This window comes from Podarcis raffonei, chromosome 15 (genome assembly GCF_027172205.1).
Source record: "Podarcis raffonei isolate rPodRaf1 chromosome 15, rPodRaf1.pri, whole genome shotgun sequence".
NCBI lineage: Eukaryota > Metazoa > Chordata > Lepidosauria > Squamata > Lacertidae > Podarcis > Podarcis raffonei.
The window spans coordinates 12,126,446-12,154,350 of NC_070616.1; the positions used below are offsets into that span (position 1 = coordinate 12,126,446).

The following is a 27,905-nucleotide window of genomic DNA, read 5'->3' on the forward strand; positions in this document are numbered from 1 at the left end:
CTCCTCCTTCCTCCCCTCACTACACGCTTTTGCCTAGATTTTGTCTCGTGGGCTTCAGTGCCTGCTTTTTGCCCGGTCAGCTCGAAAGGTTATCCCCGGTCAAAGTAGGTGTGTGTGTGTGTGTGTGTGTGTGTGTGTGTGTGTGTGTGTGTTCATGCCCCCCACCCCAATTGCTGATGCTTCAATCTTTGCATTTAAAAAAAAAAAGGTTTCTGGAGAGCTCTGTGCATTAATGATGATGACATTTGAAAGCATTTTTTGTTCCAGCACTTAAGTTAGCATTGACCCCTGGAAAAAGGAACGAGCATGTTTACGTACAACTCTAATGTCATGTGTACGGGCAAATTGTCTCCTCCCTCAATTAAATCTAAATTGTTCATGGAAGCTCTTTGCAGGCAGGGAGACTGCACATGAAACATGGTCGACCCAGTGCAGGGCAGCTGTGAAGAAGGCAAATTCCACACTACAGGTCATTAGGAAAGGAATCGAAAACTGCTGATATCATAATACCATTATACAAATGTATGGTCCGACTACTTGGCATACTGTGTATAGTTCTGGAAAGGTTTAAAACAAAAGTAAAGTGACCCAAGGGGTTAATGCTGACTCCCCTGTGAGGAAGGGTGGCATTTTGGACTTCTTGGTTTGGAGAAAATGGTGACATTATAGAGGTGTGTAAAATTATTCATGGCACGGAGAGAGTGAATAGAGCAAGGGTCATCAAACTTTTTCAGCAGGGGGCCGGTCCACTGTCCCTCAGACTTTGTGGGGGGCTGGACTATATTTTGAAAGAAAGAAAAAATGAACGAATTCCTATGCCCCACAAATAACCCAGAGATGCATTTTAAATAAAAGGACACATTCTACTCATGTAAAACACGCTGATTCCCGGACCGTCCGCTGGCTGGATTTAGAAGGTGATTGGGCCAGATCCGGCCCCCGGGCCTTAGTTTGCCTACCCATGGAATAGAGGAAAGCTTTTCTTCTCCTCTCCCAACACTAGAACCCATGGACATTCAATGCAGCTAAACACTGGAAGGTTCAGGACAGATAAAAGGAAGCACTTCTTCCCACATCACAGAGTTAAACAGTGGAACTCCCTCCCACATGAAGCACTGACGGCTACCAACTTAGATGCCTTTAAAAGAGGATTAGACGAATTAATGGAGGAGGAGGAGGCTATCAATACTGACTAGCCATGGTGGCTGTGCACTGTCTCCGGAGTTGGAGGCAGCAAAAATAAGCCTTCTAAGCAACAGCAGTTGTTAGAAACTGCAGGACAGGAGCATGCTCTGTTTGCAGGCTTCCCACAGGCATCTGGTCGGCCACTGTAAGAACAGGAGGCTGGACTAGATGGGTTGTTGGCGTCATCCAGCAGGCTCTTCTTATGTGGTCAAGGACCATGCACTTCGGTGGTGCTACATAAATGAAGTTTGCAAAGTTTCCCCTGCAAACTACGTGTGGTTGGGCCCTTTCAGATCTGCCCTTTGATGCCTCTCGCAACTTCTGACTTTCTGAGGACTCTCCTCTTTGGAGTCACTGACATAGTTGAGGCTTGAATTTGTGTGCTCTGCATTATTTATCGTTTGCCACATCTTGGAATACTCAAGCGTCTCTTTATTAAAAATAGTTTCTGGCAAGGACATCTGGGAATTTGAAACAGCCTGACTCCTTTTTATTAAACCTGTGGAACTTGAAAAGGCTTTAAAAAACCCCAAAACCCGCACCTCTGTCAACATGATTAGTTGTCTGACAATTATGAGGAGAGGCACTGTTACCTTTTCACCAGTGGGGGAGTGTGCATCACATGAGATTCTCCAACATAATACAGTGGTACCTCGGGTTAAGTACTTAATTCGTTCTGGAGGTCCGTTCTTAACCTGAAACTGTTCTTAACCTGAAGCACCACTTTAGCTAATGGGGCCTCCTGCTGCCGCTGCGCCGCCGCTGCACGATTTCTGTTCTCATCCTGAAGCAAAGTTCTTAACCCAAGGTACTATTTCTGGGTTAGTGGAGTCTGTAACCTGAAGCGTATGTAACCTGAAGCGTATGTAACCTGAAGTGTATGTAACCCAAGGTACGACTGTACAGTCGTACCTTGGTAGTTGAACGGAATCTGTCCCGGAAGCCCGTTCAACTTCCAAAATGTTCGGAAACCAAAGCGCGGCTTGTGATTGGCTGCAGGAACCTCCTGCAGCCAATCGGAAGCCCCATCGGATGTTCGGCTTCCAAAAATAGTTCACAAACCGGAATAGTCAATTCCTGGTTTGCGGCGTTCAGGAGCCAAAACGGTCGAGAATTAAGCCGTTCGAGTACCAAGGTATGACTGTATTTTAACCAAGGGTGAGCCTTTCGGGTCAAAAAAATAAAAAGAGCAAATGTTAGCACCTTTGTAACCTCAAAGCTGGACTACTGTTGTATGCCTCACACAGGGCTGCCCTGGTGACTATTTGCTAGAGATCAAGAGTGCTGCCCCAGTTCCAACATGGATTGGTTGACTCATATAGGGGGGCCATGCACCCTATTTTGCAGAGTAAAGCTGCCCGGTCCAAGTCTGGTTTAAAGGTACAGAACCCTAGGAAGGGAGAGCAGGAGAGGCCTTTAAGACTGACAGCAATTTGCACCTAGACAACAGACAGCAAACCAGTCACAGCAAGCACATTGGGCTTATATCCGCACAAATAATGTATCCTGTATCTCCAATTAAGTTACAAGAATTATTTCTAAATTCACACCTATACATAAAATGTGCTTAGCACAAATTATATGCAAACCTGTCCCCTTTTGCCTTTTAATCGAAGCCTAAGTGGCTGGAAATGACTAAAGAAAACCCAGCCTCATACGTACAGCAACAATCACAGATGTCACAGTTATATTTCCTGCATCAAGCATGCATTGTTTTATTCAGTACTTTTATTTTTAAAAGTACACTCTAGGCGATGTACGAAGCTTTTAAAAAAAAAGACTTAAAAAATTAAATTTTAAAAAATTAAAGCAACTTTTTAAGCCTAGCCTAAAGAAGCCAACCATAATCTGTAAAGATGCTTTTACCTTCAATACACTGCATCCAGTTCCTGGGGGCCAAGGGAGGGGGGAGGATTTGGCCACCCCAGTAGACTAGCTATATCTAAGTCTGGAGTAGATTACAGGAAGCAACACCTCTCTCTCAAACCACTTCCTCAAATCCTTTGTTTGCTCCTTTCCCTCCAAGTAACCAAAAATTTCCCCCATGAAGCCTTTGGAACAACTGCTTAGTCTTCTGTTCCTCCTGAAACTAAGCCCTGGTATGTGTAACTGAACCAAACACATCTCCCCTCTCCCACCTGGTTCACTCTTGCCTTCATCTTCCTCCCCTCTTCTCTATGCCAGATTTCTGACTCCAAAGCACCACGCACATTGATCGCACTACTGTATATAAAAAAATAAAGACAGTCTTTATTATGATCGTTCATTAAATTTATACCCTGCCCTTTCCCCCCCAGCCCCCCAAAATGGAGCCCAGGGTGGCAAATAACATGCAGATAGGTAGACGTGTTGGTCTGCCATAGTCAAAACAAAAAAATTTTTTCCTTCCAGTAGCACCTTAAAGACCAACTAAGTTAGTTCTTGGTATGAGCTTTCGTGTGCATGCACACTTCTTCAGATACACTGAAACAGAAGTTGCCAGATCCTTCTATATAGTGAGAAGGTGGGGAGGGGTATTACTCAGAAGGGTGGTGGGAATGGGTGATTGGCAGATAGCTGTGATGAGCCTGTTGACGACTCTTAACGACTGCAATAGGTCTTACAGGAAAAAGCAAGGGGTGAGAAGGTGAAAAATGGCTTTGTCATGTATAATGAGATAAGAATCCAATGTCTTTGTTCAGACCAGGTCTCTCCATGGTTTTAAGTTTGGTAATGAGTTGCAATTCAGCAGCTTCTCTTTCCAGTCTATTTCTGAAATTCCTTTGTAGTAAAACAGCTACTTTGAGATCTTGTATAGAATGTCCTGGGAGATTGAAGTGTTCTCCTACTGGTTTCTCTGTCTTGTGATTCTTGATGTCCGATTTATGTCCGTTTATTCTTTGGCGTAAGGTTTGGCCTGTTTGTCCAATATAGAGAGCTGAAGGACACTGTTGGCATTTGATGGCATATACAATGTTAGACGATGAGCAATTAAATAGTCCCGAGATGGTATGTGTGATGTTGTTGGGGCCAGTAATGGTGTTGTCCGGGTGTATGTGGCAGCAAAGTTGGCATCTGGGTTTATTGCAGGCTCTGGTGCCAGTGTCCGTGTTACGTATAACATGCAGTAAGACAATAAAGACATCTTTATGCAGATGCAGACTGGGAAAGATCTCTACTTAAAAGGCTTGTTGAAACAGGAACATCTTCAGTTGGTGCCCAAAATACAACAAAGGACAGCGCCTGTCTGATTTAAGGGGAGGGGATTCCCAAGGGGAAGTGGTGCAGAACTATAGGCCCAATTCCTACATTGTGTGGAACAGGCTTCCTGAAAAACTGCTATACGTAGGAGGCCCTCACCTGCTGAGTGCAGTGGTGAGATGATCTTTCAGGTATCCTGATCCTAAGCTGCATAGGACTTTATACCCCAAAACCAGGCCTTAGGGGACTGCTTGCTCTCTACCAATGCCACAAATTCCACCAGTTCTTTAGGAACCTGCCTGTACGGTGACTCATTCAGAGAGCTAGAAAAACACACACACCCCTCATCTATCCAATCTACAGAAGGAGAGAGGTTGCATTCACATAGCAGTTTACGCCATTTCCCCAACTGTTGATTTTTACATTATATTTGAGATTTCCCATGACGTAAAAGCCCTTTGAGAAAACTAATGTAATATGGCACCAGTTTAGTGCTCATTTCCTGGGCTTTCCCCGCCCCCCCCACCTCTGAGGTGGGCGCCATTGCCATTATAAGAGAACAAGGGAGGTGTTCATAGTGAGTTCCAGCACCTCTTTTTCTAGAAAAACAGCACTGGTCATTTCCATGTTATTTGATTCCAGGAAAAAAAATCTGTTTGCAGCCCACTTAATTTGGAAAGTCATGTGATTAAAGTGATGAAATCTGAAGTGGCAGACTTGCATACAGTTCTTTCCTGCTGTTTTTAGGGGGAGCGGGGAAACGCACATGTGCGTGTGGGGGGCAGTAGTACTGACATTTTACAGTGATGTTCATTGTGGTGTCACACCACACCCACTGATGTGGTCAAACGTTAGCATGATATACCGATATGTATCAGTCAACAAGCCAGCGTTCCATAATTCAACAGGTACTGCAGTATGAATAGTGTATTAGAAGCGGCAGCACTATAATTAGGAAAACTATTGCAATATTCCCCCAAGTCTGAGTGTACCCAGAAAGAGTACTCAAATGACAATCATTATAGGAGAAGCCTGCAGAAAGCAGAGATGAGAGGCCAAGATACAACCAACAACCTAGGGGAAGGAACACAGGGTTCCTTCAGACAACCGGTTTACTGAGCATTCACCCCGATTTGCTTGCACACAGTGTTATAAGAAAAACTGCTCCTTTTCCCTTATGGGGTATTCCAGAGCCCATATAAGTCGGTTCGCTATCGCTAGGAGAAAATAACAGAGGTCAACCAGAGCCAGTGGGGTGTAGTGGTTAAAAGCAGTGGACTCATAATCTGGTGAACCGGATTCGCGCCCCCACTCCTCCACATGCAGCTGCTGGGTGACCTTGGGCCAGTCACACTTCTCTGAAGTCTCTCAGCCCCACTCACCTCACAGAGTGTTTGTTGTGGGGGAGGAAGGGAAAGGAGAATGTTAGCCGCTTTGAGATTCCTTCGGGTAGTGATAAAGCAGGATATCAAATCCAAACTCTTCTTCTTCTTATATTGAGAAGCGAAGTGGCTAGTAAGCCTGGTCTTTACTCAAGGAACTGTTGCAACAGGGTCCCTACTCACCACACACAGGAAGGAGGAGAACCCTGAGCAGTGGTGTGCAAGCCCTTATACCTGTACAGACTTTTGAAATTGCCCACCCTGTACTCAAGACCACCACCCCAAAACATCATGCAGAAGGAGGCAGTCTACAGCTGTTTGCCAGGATGCCTGATAATGGTTACTGATTGCATTACCTGGGCAGTCTGGCCTTTCTTTTGTGATGGTTAATAATACTTTAGTTCCTGAATCCAGGTCACAGGTTCACCCTATTCATGCACAAATAAGCCCTTAAGACAGGATTTGTAAGCAAAAAGGCAACTTGAAGGCTTTCTCCATTTGCCTCCTTTACTGCAGAGGAAAATCTGAGGTCATTGGGAGAGTCAAAATGACTTCAGGATTGTTCTCCCATACCATTTCAGACACATGGTTCATATATTTAGATAGGTGTGCATTTATGAATATTTATTCTATATTTGAGTCCTTAAAATTCTTATAACTAAGGATTGTTGTTGTTTAGTCGTTTAGTCGTGACCGACTCTTCGTGACCCCATGGACCAGAGCACGCCAGGCACTCCTATCTTCCACTGCCTCCCACAATTTAGGCAAACTCATGCTGGTAGCTTCGAGAACAATAACGAAGGATAGCCTGCACCTAGTCTTTATTGAGCATTTGTTCAAATTTGCTTGAGAGGAGGTCAGATGGCAACAAGCATCCGCCCCAGTTTGTTTGTGGGGTGTTTCTTCCCATTCACCGTTAGTTTATTCCACATTTTTCAGTACATTTCCCCATTGGGAAAAGTCATTTTGAAAGGAACAAAAAGTGGGTTCATTGCACAGGGGCGAACAACGTGCTTTTAATACACTTTAACCCCACAAACCTACATTTCCAGAATTTCCAGAATGTGGCTGAGCTGCATCTCACAAAATGCTGACAGCCTGGAAACATCCACAGATAAGGGAGGATGATAACCCACCCTTGGCATGTAGACAGAGAGGAGAAAAACTCCCGCTATGGCATCACACATACATCCCTTTCATCGTTATGAGGCCAACAACTGTTCAAAGGCCCTCACTGGAATCAAACTCGAAAGAGACACTTGGAGAAGCAGATCTTGATCATTAGTGAAAATGCGCTTTCTTTCATCAGCCTCTGACATGAAAGCATCAAGAGGGGAGGCAGCCCTTTTGGGAAAGAAGGGTTTGGGGGAGTGAAAGAGAAGCTGTGACCGCCTGCAGAAAAAAGGGGGCTGTTGATGCCCCAGAGGGCTTTTAAATCTAGACAACGGCAATTAGGATTGCACCATTTAATGGCAAGGGGGTGTTGTTGTTGAAAGCACCTCTTTCCTCAATGAAATAAGATGCAAGCTTTACACACAGATGGTTAACGAGCCAGAAGGAGAGATAATCATGGGTTGTAATTTAAAGCCCCTCCCTCCTGTGAGTCGCTGCAAATCATGACACAGGGACAATCTGTTTGTAAGTTTCCATCATAGGGCCAGGGAAGGGAAGCCTGTGTCCTCCCCACAGACGTTGAACCCCAACTTGCATCAGCCATAGAAGTCAGCACAGCCAAAGGTCAGGGATGATCCCTCTTCTAAGGGATGCAGCGAGGGTTGCCAAGGTCAGGAGCATCTCACATCCTGAGATATGAGGGCCCAAACTTGAGACCTTGGGGTAACCCCTGGTGATGTCATGGGGGAGGGCTCTTGTTGTTCTTCTGCACTCCCTCCCACTACTGAGCCCTGGAGATGGAGGTTAATTGGGAGAGGGGAGGAGGGAGCAGAGGAGGGCAGACCGCCCAGAAAGACTATGCAATAATTTGCAGCCGTAAACCACAGAGCCTAGGACTTGCCGATCAGAAGGTTGGCGGTTCGAATCCCCGCGACGGGGTGAGCTCCCGTTGCTCGGTCCCTGCTCCTGCCAACCTAGCAGTTCGAAAGCACGTCAAAGTGCAAGTAGATAAATAGGTACCGCTCCGCATATCTGGAGTCTTCAGGTCAGCTTAGAGGTCTGGCAACCCAAGATCGTATCGGGGTTCCTCTTGCTACCCATTCTCCACTCCCCCATTTGCCAAGCCAAATAAGGATGGCATGAAGAGTAAAAGCAAGATTTTAGACGTGCAAAGAGGGGAGGGCAAACAGAGAGAAAGGAAGAGAACGTAAGCCAAAAGGGTCTTTCTGAGAAGCCCCTTCTGCTGAAGCAAGGCCCCGGGCAAAACGACCCCGTTGCTATAGCTCTTGAGGCCTTTGGCTGAAACTTGCAAGGCTGCCTTTTCACACTGCCATCTGCAATCTGTCTTCAGTCAAGCAAGCAGTCATCTCTCTGTTTTGTACCAAGCTGGCCAGTCAAGCGCCACCCCCACCCCCCGGGCTGGATGTCCCAAGCTCTGATTGATAATAACCTTGCTGTGCAAGCCTCCCTTTCACGGAACAACTTCCTAAAGTTGGGGGATTTTTTGAAACCACCACCACCTCCACCCACCTGTACAACAAGGCACAGAAACTGTCATTTTGTTTTTCAGAAAATTTCAACTCACAAAGAGCCATCTCTCTACAGCAGGGCTGAGGAAACTTTTCTCAGCTAGAGGGCCGCACACCCTGTTGGGCGACCTTCTGAGGGCCATGCGCTAGGGGTGGAGCAACTTATGCAAATTTTACCTTTGTACAGTAGGCCGCTTTCTACACAAACACACCTCTCAGAGCTGGAGGATACTTTCCAGGCAGGTAAAAACACCCAAAGTTCAAAGCAGGCTTCAGTGATGGGTGCCACCTAGGAAGAGTTCTGAGGGCCATTTGGAGAGAACTGGAGGTCCACATTTGCCCCCTTGACATGAGGTTTCCCAACTTCGTTGCAAAATATCAGAGTAGCAAACATTCCCGCCTCGGGGGAAGAATTGGACAACACACAACTGAAGTGTTTATCAGCAACCAGAGATGTGGTGCAGTTGATGTGTTTTTTAGCTCAGCGAATTATGGATTGTCCAGCCAGTTGGGGGAGGGGAAGAAATGCGCTGTTCATGTCAACCACTTACTGGGCTAATGCAACAACAGTATATAATCCCAGCCATCGACTGACATTTTCATTAGCAAGCATGGAGGCGGAGTGGTGGGAGAAAAAAGACCCCAATGGCTAAATGGCCATGATTCCCTGAAGAGATGCAGAAAAAGGTGGCCAGCAATTTGATCATCGCCAGTTTTGTTCAAGGTGCGGATAGAGGCACCCCCCCCCAGACTCCTAAGAAAAATGGTGCTTTAGCACTCATGATTCTACATTTACTGCTAGAAATCGTAGCTCGGGGGGGGGGGGTCCTCCTAACAACTTTCACAGCCCTTAACAAACTATAGTTCCCATGTTAAAGCAGTATAAGAATCTTTTAGATGTATGGTGTGAATATGACCTAACTCGGCTTCCCTCACCCTGGAAATTGCCTTTGGATTAAGACAGAGGCAGCCACCCTGGGCTACATAGACACCTGGGGACGGGGGTGGCACTGTGGCATAAACCACTGAGCCTCTTGGGCTTGCCGATTAGAAGGTCGGAGGTTCGATTCCCCATGATGGGGTGAGCTCTGTCCCAGCTTCTGCCAACCTAGCAGTTCGAAAGCACACCAGTGCAAGTAGATAAATAGGTACCACTTCGGTGGGAGGGTAAACGGCGTTTCCGTGCACTCTGGTTTCCGCCACGGTGTCCCATCGCACCAGAAGTGGTTTAGTTATGCTGGCCACTTGGCCCGGAGGACTGCCTGTGGACAAACACCGGCTCCCTCGGCCTGAAAGCGAGATGAGCGCCACAACCCCACAGTCACCTTTACATTGACACCATGCATTTGAAGAACTATGACACCTTGTCTGCTTAGACATGTCTTCTCCCAAGGAATTCTGGGAACTGAAGTTTGTTCAGGTTGCTGAGAGTTGTCGGCAGACCCCCGTTCCCCTCATAGAGCTGCAATTCTTGGGATTGGTTTAAAAACACATCATTCTGTGCAGGGAACTCTGGGAATTGTAGCTCTGAGGGAGAATAGAGTGCCTAACAACACTCGGCACACTTAACACACTACAGCTCACAGAATTCCCCTCTTTAAAAAAATTGCTACTACCCTCCAACATCATCACCCCCCCCCGAACTGTGAATGAAATGACTCAAAGATGTATGAAGGTGGGAGGTGTTTAATTTTCATACAGTTGCATGGTTCCCCCCTTTACTTTTGCATATGTCAATAAATTATATGTTCTTGATTAAATTAATAAAAATAAATATATTTTTTTAAAAAATATTTTCAAATAATGAGCTCAAAATGCCAGCTGCAGCAAGTTTCAGTCATGCAACCAAAGTTCAGAAAGGAGGTTGCTTGTCTAATCTCAGGTGGGAGGGAGTTCCACAGGCTTGTGCCCACTGAACTGAATGAACAGCTTCTAGTAGTTGCAAGCTGTGCTTCCAAATGGGAGGAAAATTCTATCGATGCCTACTAGCCATAATGGAACCTCTGTGCTTAGAAATAGTCAAGCAATGAATACCTGCTGCTGGAAGCATCAATGGAAGCAAATATGTCAGCTTTCCCAGAGAAAGCCAGCTAGCCACCGGATGCTGGTTTGGTGGACTGTCTGCCTGATCTAGCAGGGTTCCTCCTCCTGTGTTATCTCTTAGCCCAGCCTACCTCACAGGGCTGTTGTGAAGATGCAATTGGGGAGGAACAAATCAATGTATGCTCTCCTGAGCTGCATGGAGAAAAATGTGGGATGTAAATAAGTTAAATAACTAAACAAATCAGGCCTGCCTACTTTTTCCTAACACTGCTGCTGCACACAAACAAGCCTGAGGAATGAGAGAATCCAGGTCAGGAATAATTTTCCTTATTTAACATATTTTCTAGCCCAACTTGCATCTAAACATTCCCCAGCAGGAAACAAGAAAAAATGACAATCGTTTACAACACATAAAATAAAAAATATACATTGGGGGTTGTTTCCAATGCTAGTCCTACTCAAAGAAGACCCACTGAAGTTAATGGAGATGATTAACATGGGTTCATTCATTTCAGTGGGTCTATGCCACATTGAACTTAGGAAGATCAACCAAAAGATTACATCTGAACATTAAAAACCGCCCAATTTAAGAACCTAAGAAAAGCCAGCTGGTTCGGGCCAATGGTCCATCTAGCCCAGCACCCTGTTCTCACAGAGACCAACCACATGCCTGCGGGCAAGAAGGATTTAAGCACAAGAGCCCTCTCCCCTCCCATGGATTCCAGCAACTAATATTCAGAAGCATTGCTGCCTCTGACCGTGGAGCCAGAGTGCAGCCATCATGCCTAAAGGTAAAGGTAAAGGGACCCCTGACCATTAGGTCCAGTTGTGGCTGACTCTGGGGTTGCAGCGCTCATCACGCTTTACTGGCCGAGGGAGCCAGTGTACAGCTCCCAGGTCATGTGGCCAGCATGACTAAGCCGCTTCTGGTGAACCAGAGCAGCGCACGGAAATGCCGTTTACCTTCCCGCCGCAGCGGTACCTATTTATCTACTTGCACTTTGACGTGCTTTCGAATGCTAGGTTGGCAGGAGCAGGGACCGAGCAACGGGAGCTCACCCTGTCGCAGTGATTCGAACCGCCAACCTTCTGATCGGCAAGTCCTAGGCTCTGTGGTTTAACCCACAGCGCCACCCACGTCCCAGGCCATCATGCCTAGTAGCCTTCAATAGCCTTGTTCTCTGTGCATTGGTACAGTCCTCTTTTAAAGTCATCCATGCTGATGGCCATCGTCACTGCCTCCTGTGGGAGTGAGTTCCACAGTTTAACAATCCACCGAGTGACAAAGCCCTTGCTTTTCTCTGCCCTGAATCTTCCAACTTTCAGCTTCATTGGACATCCACGAGTTCTAGCGTTATGGGGAGACGAACATTTCTCCATCTGCTTTCTCCATGCAATGTGTAATTTTACAAACTTTGATCATGTCGCCGCTTGCTCACCTTTTCTCTAAACCAGGAAGTCCCAAATGCGGCAAACTTTCCTCATAGGGGAAAGACTGCACGTTGCTTTTGGGTTGCCACGGGCAAGATAAAGCGACTAACAAATGAACAATTTTTTTAAAAGGGGGAGTCGCTCTGTCCCCTTGATCGTTTTGGGTGACATTTTCCGAATTTATTATAAATGGTACCCCTCTTCCATCAGCTCCTGAACAGGATTCACGACAGGATATTGCAGCACTGTGAGAGTTTCCACTTGGCTCCAGCTCTGCCTCATTGATGGTGGAGGGAGCAGAACTTGGAGAGCGGTGCCTTTTCACCTCTAATAACACCACCACACTGGTGTGGCAAGAAACCTCACTTCCTCCCAGACCAGCAACAGAGACGCCAGGCTGTATCCCTTAAAAATAGGAGTAGGCAATGTTTCTTCCCCTTTCCAGAGACACATTCCTTCAGGGGCACTTTGTTGGGGGCCACATTCTGAATTATGGTGCTGGAGGAGACTCTTGAGAGTCCCATGGACTGCAAGAAGATCCAACCTATCCATGCTTAAGGAAATCAGCCCTGAGTGCTCACTGGAAGGACAGATCCTGAAGCTGAGGCTCCAATACTTTGGCCACCTCATGAGAAGAGAGGACTCCCTGGAAAAGACCCTGATGCTGGGAAAGATGGAGGGCACAAGGAGAAGGGGACGACAGAGGACGAGATGGTTGGATGGTGTTCTCGAAGCTACCAGCATGAGTTTGACTATACTGTGGGAGGCAGTGGAAGACAGGAGTGCCTGGTGTGCTCTGGTCCATGGGGTCACGAAGAGTCGGATACGACTAAACGACTAAACAACAACAACATTCTGACTGTATGACTGCCCCTTTTCCACCTGCCTGCTGCCCTCTTCTTCTTTTGTCTCTTTTTTCTTTCAGACCAGCTGTTCTCACAGCCAACAACCAGATACCTCTAGAAAGCCCAAAACAGGACAGGAGGACAATTGCCATCCCCACTCGTGATTCCCACAGTAACTGGGATTCAAAGGCATATCGCCTCCAATACTGGTTTAGCACATCCTTTCCACACAGAAGGCCCCAGGTTCAGTTATTGTTACCTGAGACCATGGGAAGCTGCAGCCTGTCAGGGCAGACAGTACTGCACTAGATGGACTTAGTATAAGATGATTCTTATATTGCAACCACTGTAGGCTGCAATTTATTTGTTGCATTTGTATCTCACCTTTTTCTGCAAGGAGCTCGAGGCAGCTGACATTATTCAACCCCACATTTATCCCCACAACAACCCTGTGAGGTAGGTCAGGCCAAGTGGCAGTGAGTGGCCCAAGATGGGCTTCATGGCAGAGTGGGGAATTGCTTTTGAACCTTGGTCTCCTACAACATGGCTCTCTGAGAAGCTCAAGTCGAAATGCATATGCTTTGAATGCAGAAGATTCCAGGAGTCCTGGCTGTCTCTTGGCAAAATCAGAACTTGGAACTCTCAGCATGATGGAAAGTTTTTAAGGTTTTATAGAAGAAGTCAGTGCAACGTTCCAGTATGGGTTTACGGGGCTGCAAATTCATAAGGCACAGCAGAGATCTGCAATATGTCACCAGGTGTAAGCTGCTCTCTCCTTTTGAAAAGCAGGGCAGGCATAGCTATTTGCATAGCTGGTGTCCTTTAGAGGCTTGGCATGAAAGATTTTGTTCGTGCCAGTCCTGTGGCCTCCACGTCCTTGGAGGAGTTTTCGGAGCCATCTTGCCCTCAGACTTATCCCCAAGCACCTTTCCAGAAGCGGATGGTTCTTCACTGACTGGAAGGCAACTGAGACAGTTCAACAGGTGGGGAGGTGTTAGGCCAGGGGTATCTGATGACTTGCAGGTGAGCCATTTTCTTAACAACCTGCTTGGCCCTTCCCCGAGATCCAGGCCTTGGTCTCCCTATCCACTGTGCAAGCGTTCGGAATTTACCAGGCGCGTTTGCACCTGGCTATGAGCCACCTGCAACCAAGTGAAGACGCCTGGGTCCCAGGATGGCGCCTGACGTCACCACTATCTGTGGAGGAGCGTGCCTGGAAGATCCTTGGATTTTGACCGTTTTCACACACTAGCAACACACCCTGTAGAATTCTATCTGTATCTGCACAATCAGAATGAATTTCAGGAACCAAAACGGCATATTGAAAAATACAGCTTTCTAGCTGCCTGGTCCCCAAATGGCAAATAGGCATTCTGTTTTGGCAGCTGTAACCTTGGTTTAAGGAGCCATTTGGCGCCTAGATTATAGATCTGAGTTTCCACCAACCGATGTGGCGAATTTCAAAAGCAGCCTCTTCCCAAAAGCTTCTGCTTCCCCTAGTCATCAGTACAAGTTTACTTGGATGACAGCCCTGCCAATGACTTTTATTTCCAAGCATGGACACTTCAGAGATGCAGCTTGAGGAGGATGAAATACTAGCAATGTTTTGTCTCTGGGCGAGCAGCATTCCTTCCCCACCTCCCTGAGATGGGAACAAACTTTTTTTTTAAAGAAGCATAATGGGGATCTATAGGATATAATATAAATAGCACATCAGACTGGCTGTCTCTGTCGACTCCTGTTTGAGCCAGTCAGGAAGCTCCTGGTTCGGTTTTGTTTCTTTTCTTTCTTAATGCCAACTAAATAGTGGCGTTTCACCCCTCCCTGCTGAACAGTCAACGCCGCCTTCCCTTAAATGCAAGCTTTGACTTCCTGCCCAGACTGGCTGAAGGCTCCGTCTGTCACTCAAGGCTTAGGAAACATTTGTCCGAGGAGGCAATAAAACCTTCTCGGATTCTTTATCCGCTGCCCTATTAGGAATTCGTCCAGCGACAGAGTAAGCAAGCGTAGCCCTTGGCTCGGCAATCCATTCCGTTTCCTTCTCCTGATAAAAGCAAGGAAACAGAACAGAAATTTGCATCTTGTGCATAGAGCCGGCATCGCCCGATGTTTGCACGAGTGTGTGCAAATTACCTAGACAAGCCAGGCGGCCTAAATCAGGGGCAGGCAGATTTTGGGCTTGTGGAATCTACTTTCTGGGATGCGTCCTTGAATTTTGACAAAGGCACCTGCTTGTCTGAATGGAGGATAAGAGAGGTGTGTGTGTGTGTGTGTGTGTGTGTGTGTGTGTGTGTGTGTGTGTGTACAAACTAGCCTAAGTTTTATCTATGTCCTTTGCTCCACCCACTTTTGCCCCTGGCCCCACCCACTACTGGCATGGAGCGCTCAGAAGATCCCGCCCCCATTTGGCCCCTGGGGCCAGAGGTTCCCCATCCCTGTTTCGCAACAACAGCCAAGTGTCCTAAATTGGCTGAGGAATTATGGGAAATGCAAATCTATACCATATTAACAGCGCTCCCGTCTAACACAAATCCGAGCTGGGAAATTCAATTACATGCAGCATGTGAGCTGCAGTATTGCTACACTTGCTGCTAATTTCTTTCAACGGTGCAAACTAAACAAGACACCTTGCAGGAATTCCCGCGATCCCCGGCAGCCTGCACAGAAATGCCTTCCCATGCAAAGGGGTCCTCTTTGCCACGGGTATCGCGCTACAGCTTCACCATCCAATCCTTCTGATATAATATCAAACACTCCCCCGCTGGGTGTGACTGGACACTCTGGGTTGTGTCCAGTTATAAGTCCTACACTCAGAGTAGACCTACTGAAATGGATGGGACATGAGCAATTTGCTCATTTGTTTCATTTCTTGATTGCATGTCTGTACCACCATTGCAGCCCTGGAAAGGATAAATGCATGACACCATTCACTCAGTGTGGTGTAGTGGTTCAGAGTGGTGGACTTGTAATCCGGTGAACCGGGTTCGATTCCCCGCTCCTCCACATACAGCTGCTGGGTGACCTTGGGCCAGTCACACTTCTCTGCCATCTCTCAGCCTCACTCACCTCACAGAGTGTTTGTTGTGGGGGAGGAAGGGAAAGGAGATTGTTAGCCGCTTTGAGACTCCTTAGGGTAGTGATAAAGCGGAATATCAAAACCAAACCCCCTCTTCTTCTTCAACAACGAATTGAAGACCTGACTACACTATGAGCTGATTTACTTATAGATCTAGGCTTTGCATGGACAAGTAAAATGTGCAAACTACAATTTAGCGCTTCTGTGCATGCGCATACATCGAAACCCGGAAATAACCCGTTCGGGTTCAGCGCGGTGCGCAACCCGAAATCGCGCAACCTGAAGAGTCTGTAACTCGAGGTATGACTGTATATCTAGGAAGTGGTATACTATTCTTTGTTTTCTTTCTTCATGTTTTTAAAGCCACTTTTTATGTGTTGTATTTTAATTTAACAACAACAACAACGTATATACCATTATTTTCTCCTAGGAGCTCCAGGTGGTGCACATGGTTCACTCCCTCCTTATTTAATCCTCACCACTAGGCAGAAGGTGTCTCCAGCAGACATGGCTTTGACCCATACTGGGTTTGGCAGCAGCTGAAACAGGTTCCTGCTAGGCTCACCTGGTGAGCCCACCCCACCCCAACAACCCCCTGCTGCCAGACTGAAAGGGTTTTGATCTACCATCAATTGTACCCATTTCCAGAGGGGGCGCTGTCTCGGCCATGTTTGAAAGAAGGGATCCCAGGGTCATCTAGTCCAACCCCCTGCAATGCAGGAATCTCAGCTAAAGCGTCCATGACAGGTGGCCATCCCGCCTCTGCTTAAAAACCTCCAAGGAAGGAGAGTCCACCACATCTTGTGGGAGTCTGTTCCACTGTCTCACTGCTCTTACTGCCAGAAAAGTTCTTCCTGATGTTTAGTCGGAGTCCCCTTGTAACTTGAATACATTGGTTCAGGTCTCAGCCTCTGGAGAGAGGAGAAAAACTTGTTCCATCCTTCATTTTCACAGCTCAGTAACAGCATCATCTGCCTTGCACACAGATTTCCAGGTCCAATCTCTGACATTTCCAGGTAGGCCTGGAGAGGACTCCCCCGTGAAGAGAGCTGCTGCCAGTCAGTGCAGAAAGTACTGAGTTAGATGTACTAATGGTCTGACTCAAGCCTGAGGCAGCTTCCTGGTCCTTTCCATAATGCTTAAAAGATGCATCAAAGGTATCATGGCAAAAGGAGAGGTGGGGAGACCCCCGTGCTGCTCAAGAAATAGCTGAACTCCAAATCCCATCATTCCTGACAGCCATATTGGCTGAGGCTCATGGGACTTGGAGTCCAACAACATCTGGAGGCCATGAAGGAGCCGCATCCCTGCAACAAGCTTTCATGGATGGTGGTCCTTTTTGAGATGCATGCAGCATTACCCCGAGTTATATAGGCTATATTTTAATAGCAGCCAGAGTTAACAGCTATAATTAACATTCGCAAAACAGTTGTTAGCGATAAGCACAGGCATCCTGGCATTTGGTGATCTAATTAACACATGTATTGTGATGAGAAAAAAGAGAGCTCTGGGTGGTAAGTTTTACTCAGAGTAGATCCATTGAAATTAAAAGGCCTAGCTTAGTCCTGTTCATTCATTCCAACTGATGTGCTCCAGGTACAGCTGACTGCCACCCTTAATCCCTATTAAAGTAGCGTTGCTGTATTTCAAAAAATAAAATCCAGGACATCCCAAAACTGTTGAGCGTCCCAGACATCAATTCCACCTTTGAAATCCCAGTAACGTCTGGGAAAATCTGGACATATGGCAGCTCTATATTAAAGCCAACGGTAACAGAACTGACCCGGAAGTGTCTGCGGACAGCGCTGGCTCCCAGCCTATAGAGTGAGATGAGCGCACAACCCTAGAGTCTGGCAAGACTGGCCCGTATGGGCAGGGGTACCTTTACCTTTTAACAGAACTGAACATTTTAATGAATTGATTTCAGCTATGTGGAATCGTTGCCCTAATAACAAGTAACATTACCTACCAGTAACAGCAGCTACATTTAAGCCGGTGGTCTCTACTCTCTGGACAATATCCCTGGCAACGCTTGTCCCAGAATTTGCCTGGATTGGGAAAGACCTTCTTAAAACTCCCATCCTTATTTGGGATTTAGCCTCCCCTCCCAAGGCATCCTGGGACACTTAAGCCTCAGAGCAGGAAGTACACACATATTTACTTATAAGTCACATTTATATCCCACCTCTCCTCCAAAGGAGCACATGGCAGCACACATGGTTCTCCCTGTATTGCAGGGGGTTGGACTACATGGCCCTAAGGGGTCCCTTCCAACTCTACAATTGTTAAGATTCTATAATTCCCTTTATCCTCACAACAACCCTGGCCCAAGTTCACCCAGGAAGCTCCATGGCTGAGTGGGGGTTTGAACCCTAGTCTCTCCCAGGCATTAATCCAACACATGTGCTAGAGACAAGATGCATCTAGAATCCACAAACACTAAACCTGCAAACACACTGCAACTGCTGAGGTATAGTGTGAACTGTTGATAACATGCATTTTTCAGTTTATTATGTTATTTTTATTATTTTTTATCATGCCTTTCCTCAGAGCTCAAGCATGGCCTGCCTGCATTTTATCCGTGCCACGAACCCCCTCTGAGGCAAGTTAGGTTCAGAGAATGACTGACTAGCTTACTACTGTGAGCTCCATGGCCCAATGGGGGAAGCCATGGCTATTTAAAGTGGTTTTGTAGTGCTTTTAAATGTACGCTGAGAATGTGGCCTGCTGCGTTCACAAAAATGGGTACGCTGATCTTGCGCTGATGAGAGCCCATGTCCACAATACCTGGCAGGTACTAGCTTGGAGAAGCCTGGCTTAAGAGTGCTGGATTAGGCCCACGGCACTCAGGTCCAAATCCCCACATGGCCACAAAGCCCAACTCAGGTAACTTTAAGCCAGTCACTATTCCTGCCAACCTCACAGGGTTGTTGTTAGGCTGGAGGTCGGGGGGGGGGAGGATTGAGAGAAATACATGCACCCCCACAGACCCCTAAACTCCTTGGAAAAAGGAATTGCAAATGCATCCATATAAATTGTAATGCGCTTGGGAGGTGAGCAAATCCTTCAGCTGCCTACCCAACCTTCCCAAATCTTGGTCCCATCTTCTAAATTATTACAGGAAGCTAGGAAGGGACTTATCTGCTAGAATGGTTGGGCTGCCACTCAGGAATTCATTTCTGAGATCAACCAACACATGTACAAGCTCCTTTTGACAGGAGCAATACATTCTCAACTGGTGGTGGGTTGTTTGTGGAGGGGGGGGGAAACACAAGGAGAATTAAGCATCCCTCCACAACCCGCAGCCAGTCAAGATCATTATTGAACGCTAGTTTTCTTGTTGCTAATGTCCTGTCAGTGGTAGGAAGCCCCCACCAGGAAGCAGCACTTGGTTTTGTCCCATTATATGTGGCCACCTGTCATGGATGCTTTCTGCATTGCAGGGGGTTGGACTAGATGAACCTTGGGGGTCCCTATGTCCAATTCTACAGATCTAGGATTCCTTTTCACTAGGCAACCACTACCCTTAATGGACTAGGACCCACGTACCTACGGGACCGCCTCTCCTGGTATGCCCCACAGAGGACCTTAAGGTCCGCAAATGACAACATTTCGGAGGTCCCAAGTCGCAAGGTGGTTACATTGGTCTCAACTAGGGCCAGGGCCTTTGCAGTAATGGCCCCGACTTGGTGGAACGCTCTGTCACAATAGGCTAGGGCGCTGCGGGACTTGACATCTTCCCGCAGGGCCTGCAAGACAGAGTTTTTCCGCCTGGCTTTGGTCTGGACTCAGTCTGACCCTTATGCTTCTCTCCCCTTATGGTTTTGATCTATGGGCCACTTTTAAATGAGGCTGCATTTTAAATTGCATTTTAACCTGTATTTTAAATTGGTTTTCCCAGCTATTATGTTTTTACTGTAATTTTACTGGTGTTAGCCGCCCTGAGCCCGGCTCTGGCCGGGGTATAAATAAAATTTATTATTATTATTATTATTATTGAAAGACAAGGGCAAGCCCTTCCTCAATTCACTGCCTCCTCACACTTGAAGGATGTATTCAAGAGCATATACAACACACACAATCCAAAAAACCCCCACAAGGGCCCAACCCCATTTGGTTCTGGCCAGAAATACATTATTGAACGAAACCAAAAGCTCACTCCATATAGAAGCCCACTTCCAACTAGTGTGACCGACAAACGGAAGCCAGAGAATGAGAGATGAAGTGATAGAAACGATCAAGGGGCAAATTCAGTCTCCTCACAACATTCCCATCCTTCCCAAACAAAGCTTTCCCCCCTGAGGCGAAGGGTTGCCATTAGCCATTAGCCCTAAATTCTTTGGTGGGGTTTCCGCCTTGCCAGCAAAGACAGAAGCGTCCTCCACCTTTGACACAGATGAAATGTTTTGCATGCAGAGCACACCCGGAGACACACACACACACACACACACACACGCCTTATGATTGCACCTTCTGCACATCCAGCCCACCATAATGGCAAGCATTCATGCACGGAGCTGTAGACTGGGAAGCAAATAGGTGCGGGGGCAAAGGGAAGGGTTAGTGGGTTGCTCAAGGAGCCTGCCTGCCCCATATCTGGAGCATACTTCCACCCCACAGAGAATAATCTCCTTGCTCCCCTGAGTCATTTGCAGGGGGAAAAACAACAGCCCAGGACCCACTGATAAGGAAGAAGGCAGGAGAGGACCCTACAGCCACTCTGACCCAATTCTCACACTACATGTGGGCAGACTGGGCAGTCCCAGTTACGGATTTCTGCAGCCGAACCTGTGGTTATCTGGTTAATCGCACCTGATGTCTGCCCACGCAGGTGTAGGTGGAAAGAGAGGGAAGCATGCAGGCAACCCACCGGCCCCCTCCCCTGCAGAAAGGCCTCCTCCCTTCACGGGTCTCCTTGCAAAATAATTGCAAGTCGGGGTGGAGGGGGCAGCCGTCGTGCTGCGTCTCCCAGATCTCATTAAGGGAAGGAAGGAAGGATTGGCAGGTTCATAGAATATGGATTATTCCCAGGAGATCGCCGTCCTCGCTTCACGCAACACCACTCAGGATGCAAAAAATAATAATACAAAAAACACCACGTCGATCTGGCCGTGTGTGTGTGTGTGTACGGCATTGTAATATGCAAAAGAAAGGAGGGAGTGGGAGGGAATCTCTCTCTCTCGCACACACGATCACCACCCGACAGAGAAAAGCACCGATAAATTGCAAACAAAACAGGCATAGCGAAAAGGAGGGAGGAGGAGGAAACATATTTCTCCCTAAATATTTCGCCTATGCATGCACACGCACACAAAAACACAGAGAGGCAACACCTAGCGATTCTTCAAGAAGCAATGCAAATTTACAAGCGGGGTTTGTGTAGATCTCTCCCCCCCCCCCATAAATAGCTGTCACGCACGCACGTGCAAAACACACTGAAGGGCCAAATTCTTCAGGACCAATTTGCACCCCAGAAGGTGGTGGTGTGTGTGTATGTGCATGCGTGTGTAAGTGGCGGCGGCGGGGGGGAGCCCCCACACAGCTGCACAATCCAGATGTGCACCTCCTGTCATTTTAAGGTGGCAGCGCTCGCAACACACCCAGCAGGAAGCAAACCCCGCAGGGGGCTGATTTCACCCCCCCCCAGCAGACCACCCATTCGCGCTTGCGTTTTTACAAACCCCCACAACGTTACAAACCAAACTGATCGGGAGGGTGGAGGAGAGAAATCAGCGTCCCCGCACAGCCTATAAAAGCGCGCGCGCGCACACACACACACACGCAAAACAAGTGATTCTTAATGGGAAAGCCACAATTAAAATATTTTTTAAAAAACTGCAAAAGGAGACGATCGGTGGAAAGCACCATTCCTTGAAATCGCGGCCCTCCTTCGAGCCACCCCCAGCAAACCTCCCCGCTCGTGCAAAGAGCAAAATCTTGGGATTAAGAGCAGGAGGAAAGGACCGCGGAAAAGCAGCAGCAGGCGGCGGCGGATTTTGCTGCTTCTTTTCCTTGGAGGAGGAGGAGGAGAGGGCGAAGGGGAAGGCGGCGAGGGCGCAGCGCTTACCGGGCTTGGAGAGGCATGGAAGGGGCGTCGGGTCCGCCCGGGCTCGGTCCTCGCCCGGCGGCGTCGGTACCAGGGTGCAGGGACGGAAGGGAAGCGCTGGGGCGGGCAGGCGAGCCGCTACCGGCGCGCAGCAGCTCCCGCTGCGAGGAAGAAGCGCCCCCGCCGGTGCCTCCGAGCCGGCCCCGGTCTCCTCCCACTGGCTCGGCGGAGAAGGGTTTAAAGGGCCCGGCAGGCGGAGAAGGAGAGGTCATGTGACGAGCCGGCTCTCGCTCCCCCCCCCAGTCACACACCCGCGGTAGGCAGGGGTTGGCTTCAAAACAAAGAGCAAAAAAGACGCCCCTGAGCATGTGCAGAGCGCGTACCTAACTAGGCAGGGACAGCTCTGCTCCGTGTGAAGACGTGGTTATTTTTTCCACGTTGTTAAGCACGTACAGGGGGCGTGTCCCCACCCCCAATGAATGGCCAGGTCTGATACGGAATCACAGAATTGGAAGGGACCCCAAGGGGCATCTAGTCCAACCCCCTGCAATGCAGGAATCTTGTGCCCAACATGGACTTCGAACCTGCGGCCCTGAGTCTCCTGCTCCACCAACTGAGCTATCCAGCTATCATACATGAAGTTCTGCTTTCTGAAACATATACGCAGGCAGACAACTGGGGCTTGAGCATGAACAGAGTGCTTTCCTTTCCTTGTTTATGTATAACCAGAAACAGCTCTGATACACAGGGGGTTACTTTTAAGAAACAGTTGATTCGAGCATGTTGAACGAAACCTTCAGAGGTGATATTCAGGGAGTTTTTTAATATAAAAAGTGGGTTCAGTGAACTTGAGCATGTGCAGAGTGCATTCTCGCCGCACTGAGTGAGCATAGCAGCAGCCAGCAACACTTAAGTAGCCACAATTTAAAGGAAGGGAAAAATTGAGTTGGGGCAGCACATTCTTCCCTCAGCTAAGAGCCGCCCATCTGCTGTAATATATTATACATGAAGTGATTTTTAAAAGGTCTTTGTGTACACAGAGAATGCTTTTCCATCCCATCAAGTAAGTAAGCGCCGCAGCAAATGCCACCCTTGGTGGAGGAATAGTCCTGCTTTAAAGAAAGGATAAACAGGGTGCCATTGAGAATGTCCAGAGTGCCTGCCTGCCTCAAGCACAGCCTGATGCTAAGACATGGTAATAAAAAGCAAGGGAGGGGGAAATGGGAGAAAAGACATTTTGCTGCCTGAGGTGAGGAGGGGACTGACCGCTAGGGCAAGGTGGTTCACCTCAAAATCCAAGGCTGTCTTGTATTCCATCCGCCCACCCCATTCATAACTTTCCAGTCATTCAGAGACTGCCTAGAGTCTTTTCTGCCCATCTCCTCTGCTGGCCAATCACAGCTGTGAACAGCACAGCCAATCACAAATATTGTTATGGGCACCTGGTCTCACCCTTCAACTTTGTTTGATGGTGGGAGGGAGGGCGCTGGAGAAAGGGGCCTCTCAGCCTTGCCTACCTCGCAGGGTTGAGTTCAGATAGATGCTAAGCAATTGCATTTTAAGTGCATCTGAACTGCTTGACCCCCACTCAACGCCCACTCAACCCTTTCCTTCTGTGGAATTAGCACCGTTCCAAGTGCCACATAATACTCGTTCTACAATTGTAAGAAATTGATCTTCACTGTAGTCTTTCTGGCGACTGCTAAAAAGGTGTTTGTTTAGGCTAGCCTGTCCAGATATGTAGAACATTCACGTGTTTTAATCTGTGTTTTGCTTATTGCTGGTTTTCATTACAGTAGTACCTCAGGTTACATACGCTTCAGGTTACATACGCTTCAGGTTACAGACTCCGCTAACTCAGAAATAGTGCCTTGGGTTAAGAACTTTGCTTCAGGATGAGAACAGAAATCGGGCTCTGGCAGCGTGGCGGCAGCAGGAGGCCCCATTAGCTAACGTGGTGCTTCAAGTTAAGAACAGTTTCAGGTTAAGTACGGACCTCTGGAACAAATTAAGTACTTAACCTGAGGTACCACTGTATTTGAATGATTTAAATAGCTGGTTTTAACTGTTTTTGGATCATTTCATTGTTTTAATCTGTTTGAGGGTTTTTTTGTGTGTGTTTTTTTTACAATCAAGCGGTATGGAAATTATATGAAAATAAATAAATAAATATTTGCAAGTGGGGAGGACAAGGAGAAAACTAGAACAAACCGACCACCTCCAGCTAAGGGGCACGCTTAGCTGCCCCACTGGGTCCAGTGGTCATCAGCCATCTCTGTTGGGGTGAAGTCTGAAATGGCATCTGCACACCCCATTCTTTGGTTGACAGCCAACTGATCTGATCTGGCAGCTCAATCTTACATCACCATCAGCAATGGAACAGTGTTCTCTCTCTCTCTCTCTCTCTCTCTCTCTCTCTCTCTCTCTCTCTCTCACACACACACACACACACACACACACACACACTTGGGGAGCAGCAGGTTAGTTTACGGGGTGTCAGCCAGGCTACAGGTGTGCCAACTTGGCGCCCGTGACTGTGGGTGCCCGAGGCCGTGGGTGCCATGCAGCGTGCATGGCCCTGGCACCGAAATCTGTGGGTGCCCGGCCCCTTCCTGGGGAATTTTGTGGGTGTTCGGGCACCCAGGGAGTTGGCGCCTATATGCCCGGCCACATGGCACAAACAGTTCTGCTTTCCAAAACCTCACAGTCCAAAATCTTACAGCACCTACCGCCTGAGGCGGCTGCCATCTCACTTTGCCTGATGGAAGGGCCGGACCCTGAACCTGAGCTTGCTTTATTTATTTATTTAGAGCACTTGTGCCTTGCAGCTTACACATCCAATAAATTAAAAACAAGACTGTCCCCGCCTGCAGGTTTACAATCTAAGAAATCTGACAGACAAGGGAAAGGGGACAGGCTGGGAAGAGGGAGGTGGGGAAGCAAACTCAGGTGCCAATTCTCAAGCAGTCATTCTTATACTGACCAGTTGGCATATTAATAATCCCAGGGTAGGTGTCTAGCGAGGCTGGTCTTTCAGCAAAGCATATGGAGGGAGTCCTCCTTTCCATCTCTTCCACTGAGGCAGCCTGATGGAATAGAATGTCAGTTTAGTATCCAAAGTCACTCCAGACTTTTCTTGTAAGTGTCAGAGAATGACATATCCTACACACCTATACTTGGTAAATTATTAATACTTCAGCCTTTTCCAACCTGGTGTTTTGGACTACAACTCCCATAAAACCAAGTTGTCTTCCAGGACATCGGGAGGGCACCAGGTTGGCGAAGCCTGCCTTGCAGCAGGGGTAGGGGAACATGTGGCTCTCTGGATATGGCTAGTCTCCAGCTCCCAACATCCTGGCCATAGTGGTTGGAGTCCAGCCATATCTGGAGGACTGCAGGTTCCCAGCCCTGCCTTACAGGATGGCACAGATGACAGAAATATTAAGAACCTCCAAGGTTTCACAACAGAAAAGAGGCATGCGCTTGGAAAACCCCAATTCTCATGCCAGGCTTCATTGCCCAAACCACAGACCTCCTTGTACACTCACAAAAGGGTAGCTACTTACACATCACCCAGAAAGGAAATGCATCATCAAAATAGCAGTCAAGAGAGGACACAGATTTGCATAACATTTGGGCTTGCTGATTTATAGGCACGTGTGCACATTTAGAAATAATTGCTGTAGTTTAAATAGAGATGCAGAATATCTCGCCCCAGTGGGTGAGACTGTGATCTGGAGACCCTTATGCCCCTTCAGTCTCCTGTCTAGGTGCTCAAGTCTTCCTTTTTGTGGGGAAGGGCTGTAAATCAGTGGCCAAGCTCCTATTTTGCACAGAGAAGGTCCCTGGTTGGGTCCTCAGCAGCTCCCAAATAGGTCTGCCAGGGTCTCCACTGAGTCCACTCTGAAACCCTGGAGCAGGGTTTCCCAAACTTGGGTTACGGGCGGTTTTGCACTATGATTCCCATCATTCCTGACCACTGGTCCTGCTAACTAGGGATGATGGGAGTTGTAGTTCAAAAACAGCTGGAGACACTGCTAGTACAGACCAAGGACAGCCAATATGGTGTCTTCCAGGTGTTGCTGGACAACAGCTCCCATCATTCCTTACCGTTAGCTATGCTGGCTGGGTCTGATGGGAGTTGTAGTTCAACAACACCTAGAGGGCACCTTCTACTGAGCTAGATGGGCCAATGATATGATTTGTATGAGGCAGCTTCTTATGTTCCTATGTCTTTTGTTACTTTGCTCCCTAGAGCTTACATTGCCAGAGTCTCCAGGTGTTTGGGGCTGATTGAACCCTAGCCTCCCCTGTCCCATGGCTGGCAAGAAGTGACAATTTGACCTAGGCCACCATACATCAGTCCTTTTGTGAAGAGGGGTTGATTGTTCAACAACCCCGAGAATTGCAATAGGGTTCTTCTAACACCCCTCAGCCACCCTTGACAAACAACGGCTCCCAGAATTCTTTGTGGGAAGCCATGATTGTTCAAAGCAGTTGCTGTAAATGTATGGTGCAAATTTGACCCTAGTGGCTGGGTGCCTCATGGTGGGCTACCTTCTTCTTGAGTTACAATTTCTACCCACCCTGCTTGGACTTATGACTGTTTATCCACTTTATTCTGAGGTTGAGGGGAAAGAGGTCAAGAAGCATCTTGTGCCATTGACTCAGAGAAGGCTCCAACTTTCACTCACTCTTCCCGCCAATGTTTCCATTTCATATCGATTGTCGTTTCTGATGAGTCCACGCCGCGTCCTTGCTGACGAATCAAGGAAACTCGATCCACCGTTGAAATATACTCAGAGTCGCGAAGTGATTTCATGCTCTTTATTCAGCTCATAGTGGTGAGGAGGAATGAATGAATGTCCCCTCAAAGTATCTGCTTTATATACATTATTTACACAATGGGCTGAACATGATTGGCTAATTCCGGAATTCTACTGTAAGCCAATCAGGTTGTGGATTCACTTCTATCTGGAGCATGATTGGGTAGTTCCTGCCAACCAATCATACTGCTGCATTGTTCTAGGACCAATCAGACTGCTGCATTCTGAATCCTATTGTTCTAGGACCAATCAGACTGCTGCCTTTTGGATCCTATTGTTCTAGGACCAATCAGACTGCTGCAGTTTGGATCCTATTCAACTCAGTACATAACACCCCTCCCCTCTAAGTTCCAGTCCTGCCCGGGAGGTCGCATTCATAGTCCTCGAGGTACGCTGGCTGCCTACGTGTGCGTTGCGGCCTGGGGTGTTCCCTGGTCCGGGGTTCAGGTTCTGGCTCGTGTTCCAAGGATGCTGGCTGTGATGGGGCTATTTGGTCTGGCGCAACCGGCTCGCTCTGTCGTGGTTCTGGTTCCGGTGTCCTTTCGGCCTCGCAGGTCCTCTCTGTATTTACTGATTCTGCCTCTCCTGCTGGCCCCTCGTGCTCTATGGGCCTCACTGCCCCTCTGTTCCCTTGGGACTCCTCTGACCTTTCCTCCTCCTGGTTTTCTCCCGGGAATCGTCGCCGTATCTGGTCGCAGTGGCGGCGCCAGCATTGCCCCCCATCTGTTAGCACCTCGTACGACACGGGGCCAGTGACCCTGGTGACTGTGGCGGGTACCCATGCTGGGCCTGCCCCAAAATTCTTTGCGTACACTGGGTCCTGGGCCTCGAAGGTCCGGGGGTTCCTGCCTTCCCCCACCACTACCTCATCCTGAGCTCTATCGGGGTGAATGCGGTCCAATCTGATTGCAAGGCGCCGACCCATTAGTAGTTCAGCGGGGCTCCGGCCAGTTGTTGAGCTGGGGGTGCTGTGCTGTGCTAGAAGGAATGTGGCAAGGCGGTACTCCCAATCCCCTTGCGTCATGCGGCGAAGGGTGTCCTTGGTGGTCCGCACCATGCGTTCTGCTTGGCCATTGGTGGCAGGATGGAATGGCGCCGAACGGATGTGGCGGATGGCGTTCTGCGCTGTGAAGGTTTGGAATTCTCCTGACGTAAATGCAGTCCCGTTGTCTGAGACGAGAGTGTCAGGGAGCCCGTGGGTTGCAAACAGCCTGCGTAGTACCCGGATGGCTGCGGACGTAGAAGTGGA

General features: G+C 48.1%; 1 protein-coding gene across 1 annotated transcript in view; it reads right to left on the minus strand.

Annotated features, from left to right (window-relative positions):
* The window catches only part of SH2B2 (SH2B adaptor protein 2), a 47,289-nt gene extending 25,185 nt beyond the window's left edge, over positions 1 to 22,104 (minus strand). The window contains exon 1 of the mRNA XM_053366820.1: positions 21,852 to 22,104. The gene's annotated coding sequence lies outside the window, so the exon portion shown is untranslated. The remainder of the gene's footprint in view (positions 1 to 21,851) is intronic.
* Between the last annotated feature and the right edge of the window lie 5,801 nt (positions 22,105 to 27,905).